This window comes from Eschrichtius robustus, chromosome 1 (assembly GCF_028021215.1).
Source record: "Eschrichtius robustus isolate mEscRob2 chromosome 1, mEscRob2.pri, whole genome shotgun sequence".
NCBI classification, from domain to species: Eukaryota; Metazoa; Chordata; class Mammalia; order Artiodactyla; family Eschrichtiidae; genus Eschrichtius; species Eschrichtius robustus.
This window is the reverse complement of record NC_090824.1, coordinates 163,953,345-163,971,827: the sequence shown is the minus strand read 5'-3', so window position 1 is coordinate 163,971,827 and position 18,483 is coordinate 163,953,345. Positions and strand designations below refer to the sequence as shown.

General features: G+C 42.4%; 1 protein-coding gene across 3 annotated transcripts in view; it reads right to left on the bottom strand.

Annotated features, from left to right (window-relative positions):
• PDE8A (phosphodiesterase 8A) overlaps nt 1-18,483 on the bottom strand; it is a 154,804-nt gene that overhangs the window by 124,230 nt on the left and 12,091 nt on the right. The window lies entirely within an intron of this gene.

Below are 18,483 nucleotides of genomic sequence, written 5' to 3'. Positions count from 1 at the left end.
CCTCATGAGCCATGATGAGAAGCTGGCACTTTGCCTGAAAGGACCACCTGGGCCATGTGCCTCTTAACCACCCAGTTGCCCTTGTACTCTCAGCTGTCATCCAGGGCTTGTCCTGGGTCAATCCCATCATGAACTGGCCTCGTGGGCAGTGGCTGATAGTAGAAGACAAGAGTGTAGCTGGACCCCTAGGAAGGTATCCTGCTTGGTCAGGCCAGAGTTGAAGATGAGCCAGCCCTGCCCACTGCCACACTGTGGGGTGACAGATGTCCCACCCTGTGCCCCATGCCCACCATTGGGTGGTTTAGCCTCTCCCCTGCTCCCAGACCTGGGCCCTGCTTCCCCACCTCCCTCTGGTCAGGAAATGTTCTGACAGCCCATTCTAGCAGGACCTCAGGATGGAGGATTTGGGGGACCCCTGCCCAGGGACATGCAATTGGTCGGCCTCCACTCCTGGGGGGAGGGTTGCAAGGAGCTTCCCGTCTGGTAGCCACTTGCTTGCTGGCGGGCATGGGAGCGAGCGGTGGGGTTAGGGACTGCCTGAGGGATTGCAAAGCTGCAGCGGTCTGGCATGCTTCTTTATTTTTTCTAATTCAATTTAAAGCTGACTCTAAGTCACTATCCCACCGAGCTGGTAAGAACTTCAATCTCAGGCGTATCATTGAGCTTCCCTCCCCCACCTCCAATGTTTTGTCAAGGTGCCGGGGTCTTAGACAGTACCAAAGCCTTGGGGTGACCCCTCTGGTCATACCAGTGGCTGCAGGACCGTCCCCTATCCCAGCCCTTGTACCCCCTCAGGTGTGGGGACTCAGCTGATCTGGGGTGCCCCTCGGGGTGTGGGAATTGCAGGGAAGAGGTGTGCACTCTGCGTCTAAGGTACCCTCCCTGAGTGTACCTGGCAGCCTTTCCCTCCAAGGCCTTGTCACCTCCTGCACACTGCCTAGAATCAGGGCGTGGGAACTCTCCCTACCCTTCCCTGCCCTAATCACACTCTGCCCCTTTCCCGACTTGGGTAGAAATCTCTCTCTCTCCCTCCTTTTAGCTCTTAAAAGCCCACCCTTTCTTCCTCTTCTAGGATGTGTCACAGAATCTCCATAGAGCCAAGGTTATTACAAAAGAGAGCCATCGACTTCCAGAAGCTTCTGTGCTCTGACCACCAAAAATACCCAAAGCAAGGAAATACCAAGGGACTGGCTCCCTGCTTGAAAGAGCCAGGGGAGGGAGGAATACAAAGTTAATATCTCAACAAATCATCTGGCCTCTTCTGCGTGAGGAAGGGCATGTCCCTTATTGTCACAGGTACTGCTGTTGTCAATCTCACACACTTCCTGGCTCTGTCATCTGCCAGTCTTACCGGGTGACTTTCCCTGGTTGAAGCTTCCCTCACCCAACATCATCCTGGGGTACTCGGACCCCCTTAGGCTGCTGCTGTATTAGTCAGCTTTCATTACGTTATGCTGCAGTAACAGGCAAACTCAGAATCTTAGTGGTTTACAACCATATAATGTTTAGCTTACTATGCTTCCAACCTTGCAATGAAATAATGCAGTTTTTTTCATCTTCGATGTGAGAAAAATCAACTCTGTTATGAAATTAAATGACTCCTAATGGACTGCAATCACAAAACGTATGTAAATGTAACTTTGCAACTTGAATTATAAAAAACAAACATCCATCTGAATGTGGAAGTATACCTAATCTGTCAGAGGATAAAGATTAAGGTAGCTTGATGATTATTGACTCTGCTTTGTGTCACCCACTAAGTCAAAAATGCTAACTGAATACATTTTTATTTTATTTTTTTAATTTAATATTTTATGTTATTTATTTATTTAGGCTGCGCCAGGTCTTAGTTGCAACATGCAGGATCGTTTTTTTTAGCTGAGGCATGCATGCGGCATCTAGTTCCCCGACCATGGATTCGGGCAGACAGTCAAGTGAGGGTGGGGAGTTTCAGTCAGGTGGTAGGACCTCATCCTTGGGGCCTACAGTCAAAAAAGGGGGATGGCCAAATGCAAAGGAGGCCTCAGCTGTGGGGAAGCCAGGGCACTGGCAGAGAACTAGGATAGAATATAAGAGCAAGACCCATACCCGGCAGTGGAATTAAAGATGGCAGTGTGTCCGCAGCAACAAGGCCGGTTACTAGAAATGAGACTGTCCCAGAGCGTGGAACTAGGATGACTTTAATTTCCTCCAACTAAATTGCGGGGGGGAGGAGGCAGTTACACGGTGAGGAGGATGGGTCTGTCTGGTGGGGCAAAACAAATCTAGCTAAGGTCCAAGGAGAAAGGCAGTGACAGGGAGCCAGGCAGACCATCACAGGCATCAGCAGACTGAGAACGGAATTCGGAAAATACACTGGAGCAGGTGTAATTAACCTATATTTCACTGTCCCAACACAGCAAAGCTCACCTGGCTTCTGACACCTCTCTGTGCCACTAACTACGCAACAGAGAGACTGCTGGGAAAGCCCTGGAATAAAACTCCGCGAAGCCCACAGCTGCCCTCCTCCAGACCACTCTGTCAGAGGGAGGCTGCTCCTGACCCCCCCACTGTACTCCCAGACAGCCACCCCAGCTCTGACCCTCTGAGACTCACATCACCCCGCGAGGCCACAGGCTACTCACACTCACTAAGGGCCTTGGGACTCGAGATCAGTCTTCTCCAGCTCAAGTCCTAGGCAAGGTCAAGGTTCACGTGGCGATGCCACCACATGACAGTTGCTTCCGTTTAATTCTGACCGACCCCCAGTCCGGTCCACCCAACCCCACTCAGGCACCGCTGCATGGCCATACTCAGGACATCATCTGACAGAATGTCCACTAGCTTTCTCTGACCACAACTTCCCAGTTCATCAGTTCTCTCTCATACCTCTTCGCTTTATAATAGCGATAACCATTATTAACCAAAATAACTAATAATAGCGAGTGTTTACTATTTGCTAGGCACTATTCAGAGCACTTGACATGTATTGAGTCATTTAATCCTCACAGCACGCCTAGGGTATAAGTGCTCTTATTATCCTCATTTTACAAGATTTGAAATCTGAGGCACAGAGAGGTTCAATAATTTTCCCAAGGTCCCACAGCTATAAAGTGGCTATAAAGAGCTGGGATTTGAAAACAGGCGGTCTGGCACCAAAGTGCGCACTCGCTCTCTCTTTCATTTCTTTACATTTTATTGAACACAGAGAAAAGTACATATATTGTAAGTGTACAAACAGATGAATTTTCACAAACTGAACACCCCTGTATAACCAGCACCCAGATGGAGAAGCAACACTACCAGCATACTGGAAGCTCCTCGGGCCCCCCTTCCAGTGCCATCCTGTGCCCTCGGACAGCAGGATTTGTTTACCCGTCTTTGTGCCTCTGTGGCTGGCCTCTTCTGTCATCCTCACTGCTCACCGCCAGCGCACGCTGCTGGGAGACTTAGTGGTACTGAGCAGTTCTATACAGCAGGCGCTGTGCTGAGCACGAGGCTTGTGTGCCTTTCACTGAGACTATCAGGCCTTAGCTCACCTGTTATCCTAAACTCCCAGACCTCTTCTTGGGTCAGCTCCTTCTGTCAAACCCAAACTCACAGCCCTTACTCTTGCTCTCTTTTGTGCCTTGTCAATAGCCAGTGGACATTCTGAGAAATGCAAAACTCCAATTCCAGATCAGCCCAACTGTCCAGCTCGTGCCCACATACACAAGAGTGGCAGAGCCCTGCTGAAGAGTAACACGACCTTGCAGAATGGAATGTAAATGCATGACGTCCAAAGGTAGCTGGGTGCCACGTGCTGCCCAGGGCGCTTTCTCCACGCCCCCGACCACACCTTCTCCCCTCCTTAGAGAGGCTTTTCCAAATGTTCCCCCTTCTCAGGCCAGCTTCCCTAACCCCATCCTCCCACTCCCAGCACAACTGCTTATCCCATTTCAGTAAGCAATCCTAGAAACATTTGCCATAAGCAAATTTAAAAGGCAAACTAGGAAAAAAAAAAGTTATTAACCGTAAGTGGCAAATGGACTAATAACATTCTTAACTTTTAAAAAAATTACATACAAATTGAAAAAAAAACCCTCTTGTTCTCCAATAGAAAATCGCCAAAGTAACAGACATACACAAAAGAAAAATTACAAATTGTTGATAAACATTTGGAAAAAGACTGATCTTCACGTCTAATCAAATAAATGTAAATAAAATTGGCCAAGATTAAAAATTGATAATGTCACATTCTCCCAGACAGACTAAATTTTAATTCCTGAATCCAATTAGCAGGGTGCCTGGGTCCACTTGCTCTGGACTGACCTGGAGTCCACAAGTATCACGCCCTCAGCTTGCACTGAGGGACACTCACCACCATATTTATTATGGGAACATTGTTGAGAGCCTTGCCCCTTAAAAAGGGAGAGTGATTTCTTCAGGCCTAGGCTCAGAAACTACACTTCTCCTGAGTCACTAGCTTCTGTTAAATCTCAGGAACTCTGGGACTGCTTTCCTATCTGTTGAGGCTGTAGAAGCTCAGAGCCAAATGTGTGACCCAACCCCCTGGCAACCATGCAAGTCTCTGTGGCATGCATTGCCACATACGACCTGACACCTGACTCAACTGATTAGTCTACTCCTGTGTTCCCTTGGCCCCAATTCTCTTTATCTGTTTGCTTTTTAATCCTACAGTAAGTATTCTTTACCTCAAATCTTTTTTGAATAAGCAAAGGAGGGCAGTTCTAATGAAGAGGTCGTCAGCCCTCTGCTGTTCTCCATACTCTGAATGAGTCAGGTTGGACCTTCAGGTTCACGTTTGTCACCACAGCAGTATGAGGTGTCTGTGCACTGAGCTAATGGCTTCTGGCTCTGCAAATTAGTTTCTTGAACAACAATTCCTAAATACTTAACAGGTTATTTTCAACTGCCTTATTGAATATCATATAATTTTCTCAAAATGTTCTTTCAGGAACACCATGTGGCATTCTTTTTCAAGATGGAGGTGCTATAAAATCAACAAATTTGATAAACTATTCAAATTTCGAAAGGGCTTGGAACATTTCAACTCAAGAAATAAAGAAGGCCTATATAATACAGAGATAATACCCAGCTATATAAACCAAATGTCTTCTGCAATGTGTACATTTATTCCATATATTTTCTTGATGAAAAGGCAAACTTTAGAGAAGTTGCTGAAATAAAACATGGGAAAAGAAAGCATATGAACTATGCTCTGTTCACTTCGGTAGAAGACAAATAAAATGTCCGAATTTATCCTTCAATGAAACTGTCATTCAATCCAGAGAGAAATTATTGTTTAAAGGTAGAAAAAAGAAGAATGTTAAAAAATAGTTATCTCAGCTGTAATTCCAGGGAACTCAGAAGTCAAACTAGGATAACATCCATTCGGACCCTGCTTGAGTGTTCAAGTATTTGGAGAAACATGACAGACGTGGTAGCAATGAGCCAAAGCAGAACTTAGACATCCAGACTCTATCCTTTCTCTCTCCCTGCTCCCCTTCCCTTTCTTAAGTTCTATCAGTCAGGATGCTTCTGGCTGCAAAGTAAGGAAAATTAACCTCAAATTATTGTGTGATAAAGTGGATTTATCGACTCATGCAAACACGAAGTGCAGAGTGAGATCTTTTGAGCCTCAAGAGAGGTTCGGTAGGGACTCTGGCTCTGGGACTCTGCAATTCTCCGAGCTTTTTCTTGCCCAGGAGCTGGTGTTGTCCTCACTGGGGGGTGGGGTGGGGGTGGGGACATCTATCCCTCAACCACTCCAGTCCAATTGAGACAGTTTATATCACATGCCTGCCTCTGAACTAGTGACTGGGACCAGAGGACTTCATGTCCTGTCTGACTTAGGCCTGGGTTATGCATCTATTACTGAACAAATAACTGTGGCAATAAGGACATTAGGGACCACCCTGGAGCTGGGGGTGGGCTCAATCCCACCCAAACTTCACTACTGCTATGCATAGGAGAGGGGAAAAGGAGAAGAATTACAAAAGTTACCAAAGAGGTGTGGTAGAGACTGGCTGGCTGTTCAAAGCCAGTTCCTCTCCTTCCTGGGCACAAACAGATATAGATGGATCACATTTCCCAGCCTCCAGGGCAGTCAGGTGTGGCCAAGTGGCCAATGGAACAGACATGGACTATTTCCAGATCTGGTCCCTAAAAACCTCTCACCCACAGTCCTTCATGCTCTTTCCCCCTCTGCAAGCTGTCTGTGCAGACATGCACAATGATCTTGGGGAGCCACTTGTTGAAGATGGCAGAGCCACAAGATGGAAGGGAGCCTTGGTCCCTGAATCGCCACTTAGAGAAGAGTCCTCCACTGATCAGGAACACCTATTTTAAACTTCACGTAACTCAGCAACTTCTTTCAAGTTGAGACTTTTGTATATTTGGGGGTTTGTTACAACAGTCAGCCTATCCTAACAGGTGAAGGAATTAAGGTCCACAAGGTTGGATGAATTGCCCAAGATACAGTTAACCAACGAAACAAACACAAAAACACAGAATGCAGTGATCTTGCCACTGGAATACAAAAACAGAATAGAAAATAAGTAATAGTTATGAAACCACACGATAAAAAGAGAAGTAATGAGCAATACAGCATCACTAAGTATCTTTTAGGCAGAATGCACAAGTAAGGAAGCGGATCAACTGGAAAGCCCTTTCTATGTCAAAACTTGTGGAAATTTTCCCACAAGTTATCTCCCACAAGTTATCCATTCTTCTCTTAGCAAACAGAATTACTGGAAAGTTTCTCTGATAACTGAGAATGCAAACTGCCTCAGAGTCAGAATTAGGAATAATAACTGTCATTACACATAAAAAGCAGTATTAATTCTCAAGCTGAAAAGCATTTGTGGGCTTGGGCTGAACCCCAGTGCAGGGGCAGCGACCATCTCTCTGAGCAGCACCCTCCCTTCCTCTGAGAGCTGCTCCCCATCCAACTACCTACTTCTGTGAAAGCTGTTGCTCATCATAGAAGCCACCATTGGCCACTGGGCAGGCAGGTGTTCCAAGCCAGGCTGTCCTAGTTCTTCCCGGGGACTCTCAAATTGGAATCAAAGGAAGAGGCTCAGTCCCTCCCCATTAATGAAGCTGTGAAATATGAGGCCAGGAGCTATTGGTGGGCACTGTTTCTTGCTGAGCAGAAAGAAGCAGCCCAAGAAAACGAAGATGACACCACATGAAAGGGAGAAGAGTCCTGGTTTCATGTGGCCCAGAGGCTGGCATACCCCTGTCCTTCCCATGGTTTGGTTATGTGAGCCAGGCTATGGTGGCCCACAAATTTCACTTTGGGCCTCAGCTTGTTTAGATTAGGTTGATGTAACTTGCAATCAAAAGAATCCTGACCAACAGAATCAGGAAAATTGCCTCAAAAAACAGATAAACAAAAAAATTCATAATATCTCACAAATCTCCAAAAGTAAAATGAAAGTACAGAAGTATCAATGTCGAGTATGGACTCAGAAATCAGTGCCCAAGTGCTGCCAGTTTCTAGCCAGGAAACCTTGGGGAAATTGTTAAACCTCCCACTTGCCTCAGTTTTCTTACTCTTAAAGGTGAACCTTTAGGGTGACACCAAGCCCACTGGGTTTTCTTAAAGATTAAATTAGTTAATACACATAAAGTACTTAGAACAGTACCTGGTATGTAGTAAACATTCAATACATGATGGTTTTATTGTTACATTTGATCAATCTTAGTTGATTTTCAGGTTAGTGTCCCGTGTTTTCAGTAAGTCAAGGTGGAACCAGCCAGGTGAAAATAGGTGCTGACCAGAGAAAAAAGCATGTTTGTCCCACACAACCTGACCCTCAGCAGTGCACCATCAAATCCAGATGCTCTTTCATTTGTAACGAAGGGACAACTTCTTCAGGGGCCCACCAAGGAAAGGCCAGTTCGGCAGTCTCAGACCCCTACAGGAGGTGAGCGAGGATATGCTGTATCAGCCACCAGCACGCTCCTCTGCTCCCTAGGACATCCGTTCTCTCCAACCTCCTTCAACTCCCTGGGCCCTCAGGGCCACAGTGAAACAGGCAGGAGGGTAAATGCTGTCCCAGAGCAGCCTATAGGGACCTCTCCATCTTCTGAGCATGCATGACCTTGACAGTTTGAACCCTTCGTCCCGTCTTAGGCTTGTCTTTGTTTTTTTTTTTAAGTAACAGAATTTCACAAACACAAAAATTTGAGGGCATTTTTTCCAGACGCAAGATACTTTCTACAGCAATCACCTACTTCCTTCACAGAGCTCTACCTTCGCCAAAGTTCTTTTGCTATTTCTGCTGATTAAGTTGGGGAGAAAGTCTCAGCAGAGCACTTTCGTGGAAACTGCACAGTCAAAAGTCCAGAGGTCTTTAAGTGCCTGGAAGTGTAAGTAAGTATTTGAAGCATTCAGTCTGTAAAGGCATGGGATAAAGCTAGAGAAGGGGGCAGAAGGCACATCAGGCTGGGCTTTGAGGTCATGGAAAGGGGTCTGAATCTGGCAGTGGGAAGCCACAGAGGGTTTGAAGCAGGGAATGGCATAATCAGGTCTGCATCTGATCACCCTGCACCTCCTCTGAACCTCTGCTTGCAGGGTAGCAGATCTCCCAGACGTCTGCATGTGGGATCAGCTTATCTGAGAACCAGAGAAATAAGGTCTGAAGACATGTTTTTCAGAAGAATAGCTTAGGTAGGGTAGAAATTCCAGAAATTTTCCTCATGACAGAGAAATAAGAAGGTAGATCATTTTAGCAACCTGGCTCTAGAGTAGTAGAGAAGGCTGAGAATACTGGGAGCGGGGCAAAGCCCTCATGCCACCAGTTAGAAACCACTGACTCCAAAGCAACCTGGTGGGGAAGAGCCAGGGCCCAGAGAAGGTGTCATGCTCGCAGGGCTTTCTAGAGCCTGGCAATGGGACAGGCACGCTGCTCTGATTGGCCAGAGACTGCCCACTGGAAGAACAAGTTCAATTCCTACTAGCCCTGACCAGAGACCCTCTCCAGCCAACCTACGTTATTTTACTCCAGCAGAAAACTGAGCACAGTAAGCAAACTTTACATTGTAGCAAAGCTAGCCTTGTAAACAAGTGAACCCAAACCAAAACTGTGTGATTACCAGAGAGATTCATGTGGGATCTGAAGCTGTCCTACGTTGCAGAAATATTCTTGGCCTCTCAAGACAAACATAGCTTTTGGCACTGAAAACTGTTTTTTGGTTTACAGGCCAGAAAAGCACTGCACCCCTGTTTATTTTTCCATTATCAGTATATTCAGCAGCACTGAAAGGATTTAACAGAGCTTCCTTCTCTCCTGACCTACTGGTGAGAAAACACATTCTGATCAATAAGCAAAGAGAAACCAGAAAAATCTGTCATGTTTATGGTGCGTGACAGGTATCTTCTCACACCTTCTCTCATACACTCATTTTATTTTTTGGCTGCGTTGGGTCTTCGTTGCTGTGCACGGTCTTTCTCTAGTTGCAGCAAGTGGGGTCTGCTCTTTGTTGTGGTGCGCGGGCTTCTCACTGTGGTGGCTTCTCTTGCTGTGGAGTACAGGCTCTAGGCACGCAGGCTTCAGTAGTTGTGGCTCGCAGGCTTAGTTGCTCCACGGCATGTGGGATCTTCCTGGTCTAGGGCTCGAACCAGTGTCCCCTGCATTGGCAGGCAGATTCTTAACCACTGCGCCACCAGGGAAGTCCCCATACGCTCATTTTATATACAAGGAACTGTGGCTCACAGACGAGTTCCATGACTTGCCCCAGCTCACAGCTGAGTAAGTACCAAAGCCAGAATTCAAATCCAAGTCTGATGATGCTAAGTCTCCTGCCCTCTTTGTATCACAGCAACGGTATACTCAGATTTCTGACCAAGCACTGGAGAATCAGGGGTCAGGGAGACACATACAAATAGAGGCAAGCCTATTCCCTAACAAGTGTATCATCTAAAAGGGGAGGCTACATCACTCATCTCACATTACCTGCAAATGCCTAGTGCAGTTCCTAGTGCACAGTAAGCTCTAAATAAATGTGGCTTGAATGAATGAAGGAAGATTTTGCTGTGATCCAATACTTTGTTGTCTAATAAAGAATTAGTGACTATCACGCAAACTTACCAAACCAGAGTTCTCTGTGTAGATGCAAAGTTGATGCGTGAGGGCTTCCCTGGTGGCGCAGTGGTTGAGAATCTGCCTGCCAATGCAGGGGACGTGGGTTCGAGCCCTGGTCTGGGAAGATCCCACATGCCGCGGAGCAACTAGGCCCGTGAGCCACAACTACTGAGCCTGCGCATCTGGAGCCTGTGCTCCACAACAAGAGAGGCCGCGATAGTGAGAGGCCCACGCACCACGATGAAGAGTGGCCCCCGCTTGCCGCAGCGGGAGAGGGCCCTCGCATAGAAACGAAGACCCAATGCAGCCATAAATAAATAAATAAATAAAAATTAAAAAAAAAAAAAGTTGATGCGTGAATTCCTACAATGGGGGAGAAGTGAGACTAGAAGGCCTCTAAAACACTTTCTAACTCAGTCTCTGAAAACTAATCTCACTGTAGAGATGAGTGTCTAATAGAAGTACTGACTGATTTTTGTCAGTATTAAAAACAAGTATATGCTGGCTCATACCGTCGACTATCAGTTACCCCCATAATGGTGTTCTGAGCTTTTGATAATACTGCTGGACCGCAGTGCCAGGCCGACCTCATGCCTGCCTTCATCCCAGGCAAGGCTTTATTGAAGCTCACCTCACTTGGAATTTTGGCTTTTCAGGACCCTAGTGTTAGGACCCTTAACACTAGGATAACAAAAAGATATGGTATAAATGCTTCGGGAGGCAAAAGGAACAAGACTTTCTGCTTTTATCTGAAAATGTTAAGGGGGCTTCCCTGGTGGCGCAGTGGTTAAGAATCTGCCTGCCAATGCAGGGGACATGGGCTCGAGCCCTGGTCCAGGAAGATCCCACATGCCGCGGAGCAACTAAGCCCGTGCGCCACAACTACTGAGCCTGTGTGCCACAACTACTGAAGCCTGTGCGCCTAGAGCCTGTGCTCCGCTACAAGAGAAGCCACCGCAATGAGGAGTCCGCACACCGCAACGAAGAGTAGCCCCCGCTCATCGCAACTAGAGAAAGCCCACAGGCAGCAACGAAGACCCAACACCAGCCATAAATAAATAAATAAATAAATTCATTTATTTATTTATTTTCAAAAAATAAAAAATAAAAATGTTAGGGCAGTAAAGGAAGCCAGTCAAATATGTAGTGAATGACTACATAAATACTGCATAACTCCAACTCCTAATGTATGGGTTATAAACCTAGAAGAAAAAAATAGGTATCTGTATATGACTTTAAAATGAAAAAAGAACCATTTTGCAATAATCAAGCAACTTCACTAATGATATCCAAATTCTGATACCCAAATTATACCAGAAATTTCAAGTGTTCAATTTCTTTATTGCTTCTGATACAATAAAACCGCTAGACAAGAGAATACTTTGCCTTTTCCTCCTCCATAAAATGAGGAGCTTGGGTATGGTAAAGTTAAAAGTCTCATTAAGTAATAAAATTCTAAGAAAATGGAAGATTTCAATATGTAACTTATCTGGCCAAGTTCATAAATAAAAATTTTAAATAAAACATACTGCTTTTTCATTATAGACTGCCCAAAATGTTTTAAAACTTGCTGTAACAGAACTGTTTTTCAATCAAGACTTAAAAATAATAGATTCTCCTTCTAAAAATAAATCCTAAGAAAATGATCACAGATATGCATAAAGACTTAAGTAAGAAGATGTACATGGCAACATTAGTACTGCCATATAAATTATGTTTTGAAGAAATTTTAAAGACATGGGAAAATACAATTGGCTCTCTGTATCCGCAGATGCAGAACCCTCAGATATGGAGGGCCCACTGTCCTATACCATTTTATATAAGGGACTGGAGCATCCACAGATTTTGGCATCCACTGGGGGTCCTGGAACCAATCTCCTGCAGATACCAAGGATCGACTATAGCTGCAATTTATTATTAAATTTAAAAGTCAGGATATAATACTATACAAAGTATCCATTTAAAATTTACATTTTAAAATTTTGATTTAACAGATACACACTACTATATATAAAATTATAAACAATAAGGACCCACTGTATAGCACAGGGAACTATATTCAATATCTTGTAATAACCTATAATGGAAAAGAATCTGGAAAAGAATATATATATAACTGAATCACTCTGCTGTGCACCTGAAACATTATAAATCAACTATACTTCAATTTTAAAAAATACATTACGGCAAAAACAATTTTTTTAATTTAAAATTTCTTATGCATGCATATTGTCTTAAAACTAAAGGCCAATATCACACCTAAGGGTGAAGAACTGGACACATTACCATTAAAATCAGGATGAAACAAAGATGCACACTAACACCATTATTATTTAACAATGTTTTGAAACTCCAAAGCAATCCAATAAGAAAACAAAGATTAAGAAGTATTACTGATACTTTTGGAAAGAGAAACCCAAAACCATCAGTCAGCTAATAATGTAAACATTTATCTCAAATCCAAGACACTCTACACTTAAAATTTATCTATTTCACTATAATAAAAAAAGACAATCAACTGAGAAACTATAATGATGTTTATTAAATCCAGCAACATCAATATATTTTATCTAATTGAAATAATTAGTTAAAAGATTTAATGCAGAAAAGATTCTGGCTACAGCAGAATTATCCTAAAAAGAAATGAGACCCATATGAAAATACATAAAATAAGATAAACAATAAATTCATATTTACAGACAGAAGAATCCTATAAAGCTATCAATTCTCCCCAAATTACAGCAGATTTAACTCCAATACAAGCAAAATCTCCCCATAATTTGAGGGTAGAACAAAATCATTCTAAAATTAACATGGAAGAATAGACAAGAATGGGTTAAGGAAATTTTTTTTAATGAGGCATAATGAGGAGAAGGATTAACCTTATCAGACACTATTAAAACATATAAAGCTATAAAAAATGAAATCAGTGCAGTAACAGTACAAGCAAGAATAGATAACCAAAAACAGACAATGCAGGGACTTCCCTGGTGGTCCGGTGGTTAAGACTCTGTACTTCCACTGCAGAGGGCATGGGTTCAATCCTTGGTCGGGCAACTAAAGATCCCGCATGCCATGTAGCACAGCCAAAAAAAAAAAAAGACAATGCAAAGATATGATAAAGGTGAAAGTATAAATCAATTGGGAATAAAAATAATTATTCACATAAAAGATGCTGGAATAATAACTAGCTATTTTGGAGAGTTATCTCACATTATATAACTAAAATAAATGTCAAATTTTAAAAACTAGATGTTGGAATTAAATAAACAAAATGAAAAATTCAAAAACATATGAATGAATACTGTATTATATATCTGGATGGATAAGGACTTAAGCTTAAAATAAAGGAAGAAAAAATAAAAATTGTCACTGTAAGAGAAAAACGATACAATTGTAAAATCAAACAAATTAAGATAAAAAACTGAATTATTAAATCTAAGGTGAAAATATATATGAATTGCATAGTTTGGGATTTATTTATTTATGCATGCATGCGTTGGGTCTCCATTGCTGCGCGCAGGCTTTTTCTAGTTGCGGTGCACGGGCTTCTCATTGCGGTGGCTTCTCCTGTTGCGGAGCACGGGCTCTAGGCGCACGGGCTTCAGTAGTTGTGCCTCGCTGGCTCTAGAGCGCAGGCTCAGTAGTTGTGGCGCACGGGCTTAGTTGCTCTACAGCATGTGGGATCTTCCCGGACCAGGGCTTGAACCCGTGTCTCCTGCCTTGGCAGGCAGCTTCTGCACCACCAGGGAAGTCCCATAGTTTGGGGTTTTTTAATGTACATATTTTCTAGTTCTATCCAACAAAATGGCTCCCAAACAATGTTATTCTCGGAATAATGAGCACTCCTAGCACGGAGGTCGTACTTTCCAACACCATTTCCCACTAAGAGAACCAGGATGCCTTAGAGTAAAAGGCTTATTGCTGGTCTGGGACAAGAAAGGTACAAGTTGAGCCAGGGACAACTGGTTTTTTTTTTTAAGATTAAAAGAATCATGTTAGGGCTTCCCTGGTGGCGCAGTGGTTGAGAATCTGCCTGCCGATGCAGGGGACACGGGTTCAAGCCCTGGTCTGGGAAGATCCCACATGCCTCGGAGCGACTAGGCCCGTGAGCCACAATTGCTGAGCCTGCGCGTCTGGAGCCTGTCCTCCGCAACAAGAGAGGCCACGATGGTGAGAGGCCCGCGCACCGCGATGAAGAGTGGCCCCCACTTGCCGCAGCTAGAGGAAGCCCTAGCACAGAAACTAGGACCCAACACAGCCATAAATAAATAAAATTAAAAAAAAAAAAAAAAAGAGACTGCTCAGTACTTTGAAAAAAAAAAGAATCATGTTAAAAGGATAGGAGTCAGTTTGAAGGAGCCCCCACTGGCCAAAGGTGTTACAATTCCAGTCTTTAAAAAAGAAAAAAAAAAGAAAGACTATAACAGATCCAAACACATCTAACCAATGAAAATCCGTATGTCCATAATTACATTTTTTAAAAAGCAATATTAAAAGAACCCAACACATTCATTACCATTTGAGGCAGCAACTCCTTACTATTAAAACTATTAATTAAAGGGAAAAATTAAGCACTTACACTGCCTTTCCAATAGGAACTATATTTTATAGTAATCTAAAAGCTCTAGGCCCAACTGATAAAGGAAACTTCTACTTTACAGAAGAACACAAACTACTGCATGGAGAAAAGTAAACTAAATTAGGAAACATCATTCAGTAACCGTAATGAGAACTGTTACTGTAGATAAGGATTATCAATTGGTGGGAAGGAGGGAGGGAGGAAGGGAGGGAGGGAAGAAGGAAGGAAGAAGGAAGGAAGGAAGGAAGGAAGGAAGGAAGGAAGGGCCTTGGGTGAACAGCTTATGTTGAATTAAATGGAAGGGCGGGCCTTGGGTGAACAGTTTATGGTGAATTAAATGGAAGGGCGGGCCTTGGGTGAACAGCTTATGGTGAATTAAACATTTGTATAGTGCCAAGGGCCACAAGGTCACTTTCTAGTCATATGAGGAGAACCTAATGGTTCTAGTGGAGGGATCAGATTCTCATCATCTTAACCCAGTGGTCAATCTGAGCATCTATAATGGTGGGTCAATCAGATATCATGTATCTTCTGATGTGATTCGTGAATCACCAATGATATAGTCTAACCCAAAACATTTAATTTTAATCCATTTTGGATACAACTTCTAGTTTACAGGAAATATAGCAGATAGAGGGAAAGCTAAATGACACCACAGGAAGCAGTAAGATGAATCCAGAAGTTGGGACAAAGTAAGTGGTCAGGTCTCTTTAACACGTCAGTGTGATTTAAAAAGGGGGGCAGGGGCTAGGTTAAAAGCAAGGTAAGGGGGAAAGTAGCAGGGGGGTGTGGTGGTGGTGGGATGAATTGGGAGATTGGGATTGACATATATACACTAATATGTATAAGATAACTAATAAGAACCTGCTGTATAAAAAAATTAATTTAATTTAATTTAAAAATTCAAAAAAAAAGCGAGGTAAGGGTCACAACGAGTAGATGCAATGCAGGAGACGTTTCTGGGATCATAGTAGATATTGGTATGGTATGATATGTGTATTAGATAAGATAAAACAAATTATCGGAAATGGAAATGTGCAGATTATTGGCTGTAAAAAGTCCATTGCAAAACAGTATGTATTTATGGTGGTTCCTCAAAAAATTAAAAATAGAATTACCATATGATCCATCAAGTCCACTCCTGGGTGTATATATCCCCAAAAGAACTGAAAGCAGGAATTCTAAGATATGCACACCTAGGTTCATATGCAGTATTGTTCACAACAACCAAGAGGTGGAAGCAATCAAAGTGTCCATCAATGGATGAATGGATAAACAAAATGTGGTATATGCATACAATGGAATATTATTCAGCCTTAAAAAGGAATGGAACTCTGATATATGTTACAACATGGATGAAACTTGAAGACATTATATTAAGTGAAATCAGGCAGTGGCAAAAGTACAAGTACTACATGATTCTACTTATATGAGGTACCTAGAGTAGTCAAAAGGGAATGGTGGTTGCCAGGGACTGGGGGAGGAGGGAATAAGGAGTTTAATGGGTATGAAGTTTTAGCTTTGGAAGATGAAAAGGTTCTGGAGATGGATGGTGGTGGTGGTTGCAGAACGATGTGAATGTGCTTAATGCCACTGAACCGAACACTTAAAAATGATTAGAATGGTACATTTTATGTTATGTAAACTTCACAATTTTTAAAAACCCAGTGTGTACAATATAATGTAATTTCAGTGAAAAAATGCAATTGTATAGATAGAGAGATAGATGCGGGGGGGAGACAGGGAGAGACAGAAAGACAGGGAGACAGAAAGGGGGGAGAGAGAAAGGGAGGGAGGGAGGAGAGGGAGAGAGAAAGAATCTGGAAGGATATGTACTAACATGTTATAATAAATGATCTCTAGGTTGTGAAAGCATTTGCTAATTTTCTACACTTTGTATACTGTAATAAAAGAGGATGTTGTATAAAGCAGATGGGAAAAAAACATAAAAGGAAGAGTGCTAGATTTGATTTCATAAAAATATAAAATGTCTACAATTTTTTAAAATTGCCTATTATTTTTAAATACATCCAATAAAGAGAAAAAGATTTGCAATAAGCACAAGAGATCAAAACTTAATTCCCAAATACATCAAAAAGCTCTCATAAATAAAATTTTTTTAAACTCTACAACCCAAACAGAGAAACAGGCAACAGACATGAATTCACTGAAGAGGAAGTTCAAGTGTCCAAAACACACGTGGAAAAGAAAAAGTTACAATAAATGAAATAAATTATAATTAAAATACTAATAAAATATCACTCTCCCACAATCAGATTGTTGAAAGCATAACAAGCACTCTCATATGCTCCTGTGATACTAAAACTTGATCACATCTTTCTAGAGAGCAATTTAACAATGCGGATCATGAGCTTTTAAAAGTTAATAGTCACAATACTATGAACTACTCATACATGAAACATAGATTAATCTCAAAAACGTAATGCTGAGTGAAAGAAGTGTTACATAAAAGAGCACATGCTACATAATTCCACTTATATGAAGTTCTAGAACAGACAAAGCTAATCTATGGTGGGAAAAAAAATTAGAAGGTGGTTGCAGGGATGGCAGGGAGAGACAGCCTGGGAAGGAACATGAGTGAACTTTCTGGAAAGATAATATTATAACCTTGACAGAGGTTTGGATTACACAGATATATGTATGCATCTGTCAAAACTCAGCAAATGCACAATAAATATCTGTGTGTTTCACTGCATGTAAATTTTACCTCAAAAGAAAAATCTAAATACTGGACTCTAATTAATGATATGCATGTTGCAATATTTTAGGAGAAGTGGACTGATGTCTGCAACTACTTTAAAATGCATCAAAGAAAAAGGAGATGGAGATGACAGACAGATACACAGTTGTCCCTTGGTTTCTGCAGGGCATTGGTTCCAAGATTCCCTCAGATACCAAATCCACGGATGCTCAAGTCCCTCATATGAAAGGCATAGAATTTACACATAACCTAAGCACATCCTCTCGTATATGTATACTGTGAATCATCTCTAGATTACTCATAATACCTAATACAATGTAAATGTTACGTAAATTGCTGTAAATACAATGTAAATGCTATGTAAATCATTATTACAAGGCAAATTCAAGCTTTGCTTTTTGGAACTTTCTGGATTCCCCCACACACACCCCCATTGATTGAATCCTCAGATGTAGAACCCATGGATACAGAGGGCTGACCATATATGATAAAGCAAGTACAGTAAAACGCTACCATAAAATACAGGAGTTTGGGGTGCACAAGGGTTCACTGCAAAATTCCTTCAAGAATGCTATATATTTGAGATTTCTCATAATAACATGTTAGAAATACTAAAAAAAATTAGTCAACAGCCACAAGGCAGTCTTCTGAAGTGCTGGAAATATTCTCTCTTGATTTGGGTGGTCGTTACATGCAGCATATGTGGGTAAAATTTTATCAAGCCATACTCTTTAAGATTTTGTATACTGTGCTAACTGCATTTATATCTCAAAAAAATGTTTTAAATAAACAGCAATCAGAATAGGACTTTAAAGTGTATATAATTAATATACTCAAAAAGATAACGAGTATGCTGTAACAAAACAAAAAAAACCCATGAATAAGCAGTTATAAAAAGAACACACCATAAATCTTGAACATAGAAACTGTCCAATTTAAAAACTCGAAGGGTGGCTCAGTGGTTAAGAACCTGCCTGCCAATGCAGGGGACACGGATTCGAGCCCTAGTCCGGGAAGATCCCACATGCGGCGGAGCAACTAAGCCCGTGCGCCACAACTACTGAGCCTGCGCTCTAGAACCTGTGCTCCGCAACAAGAGAAGCCAC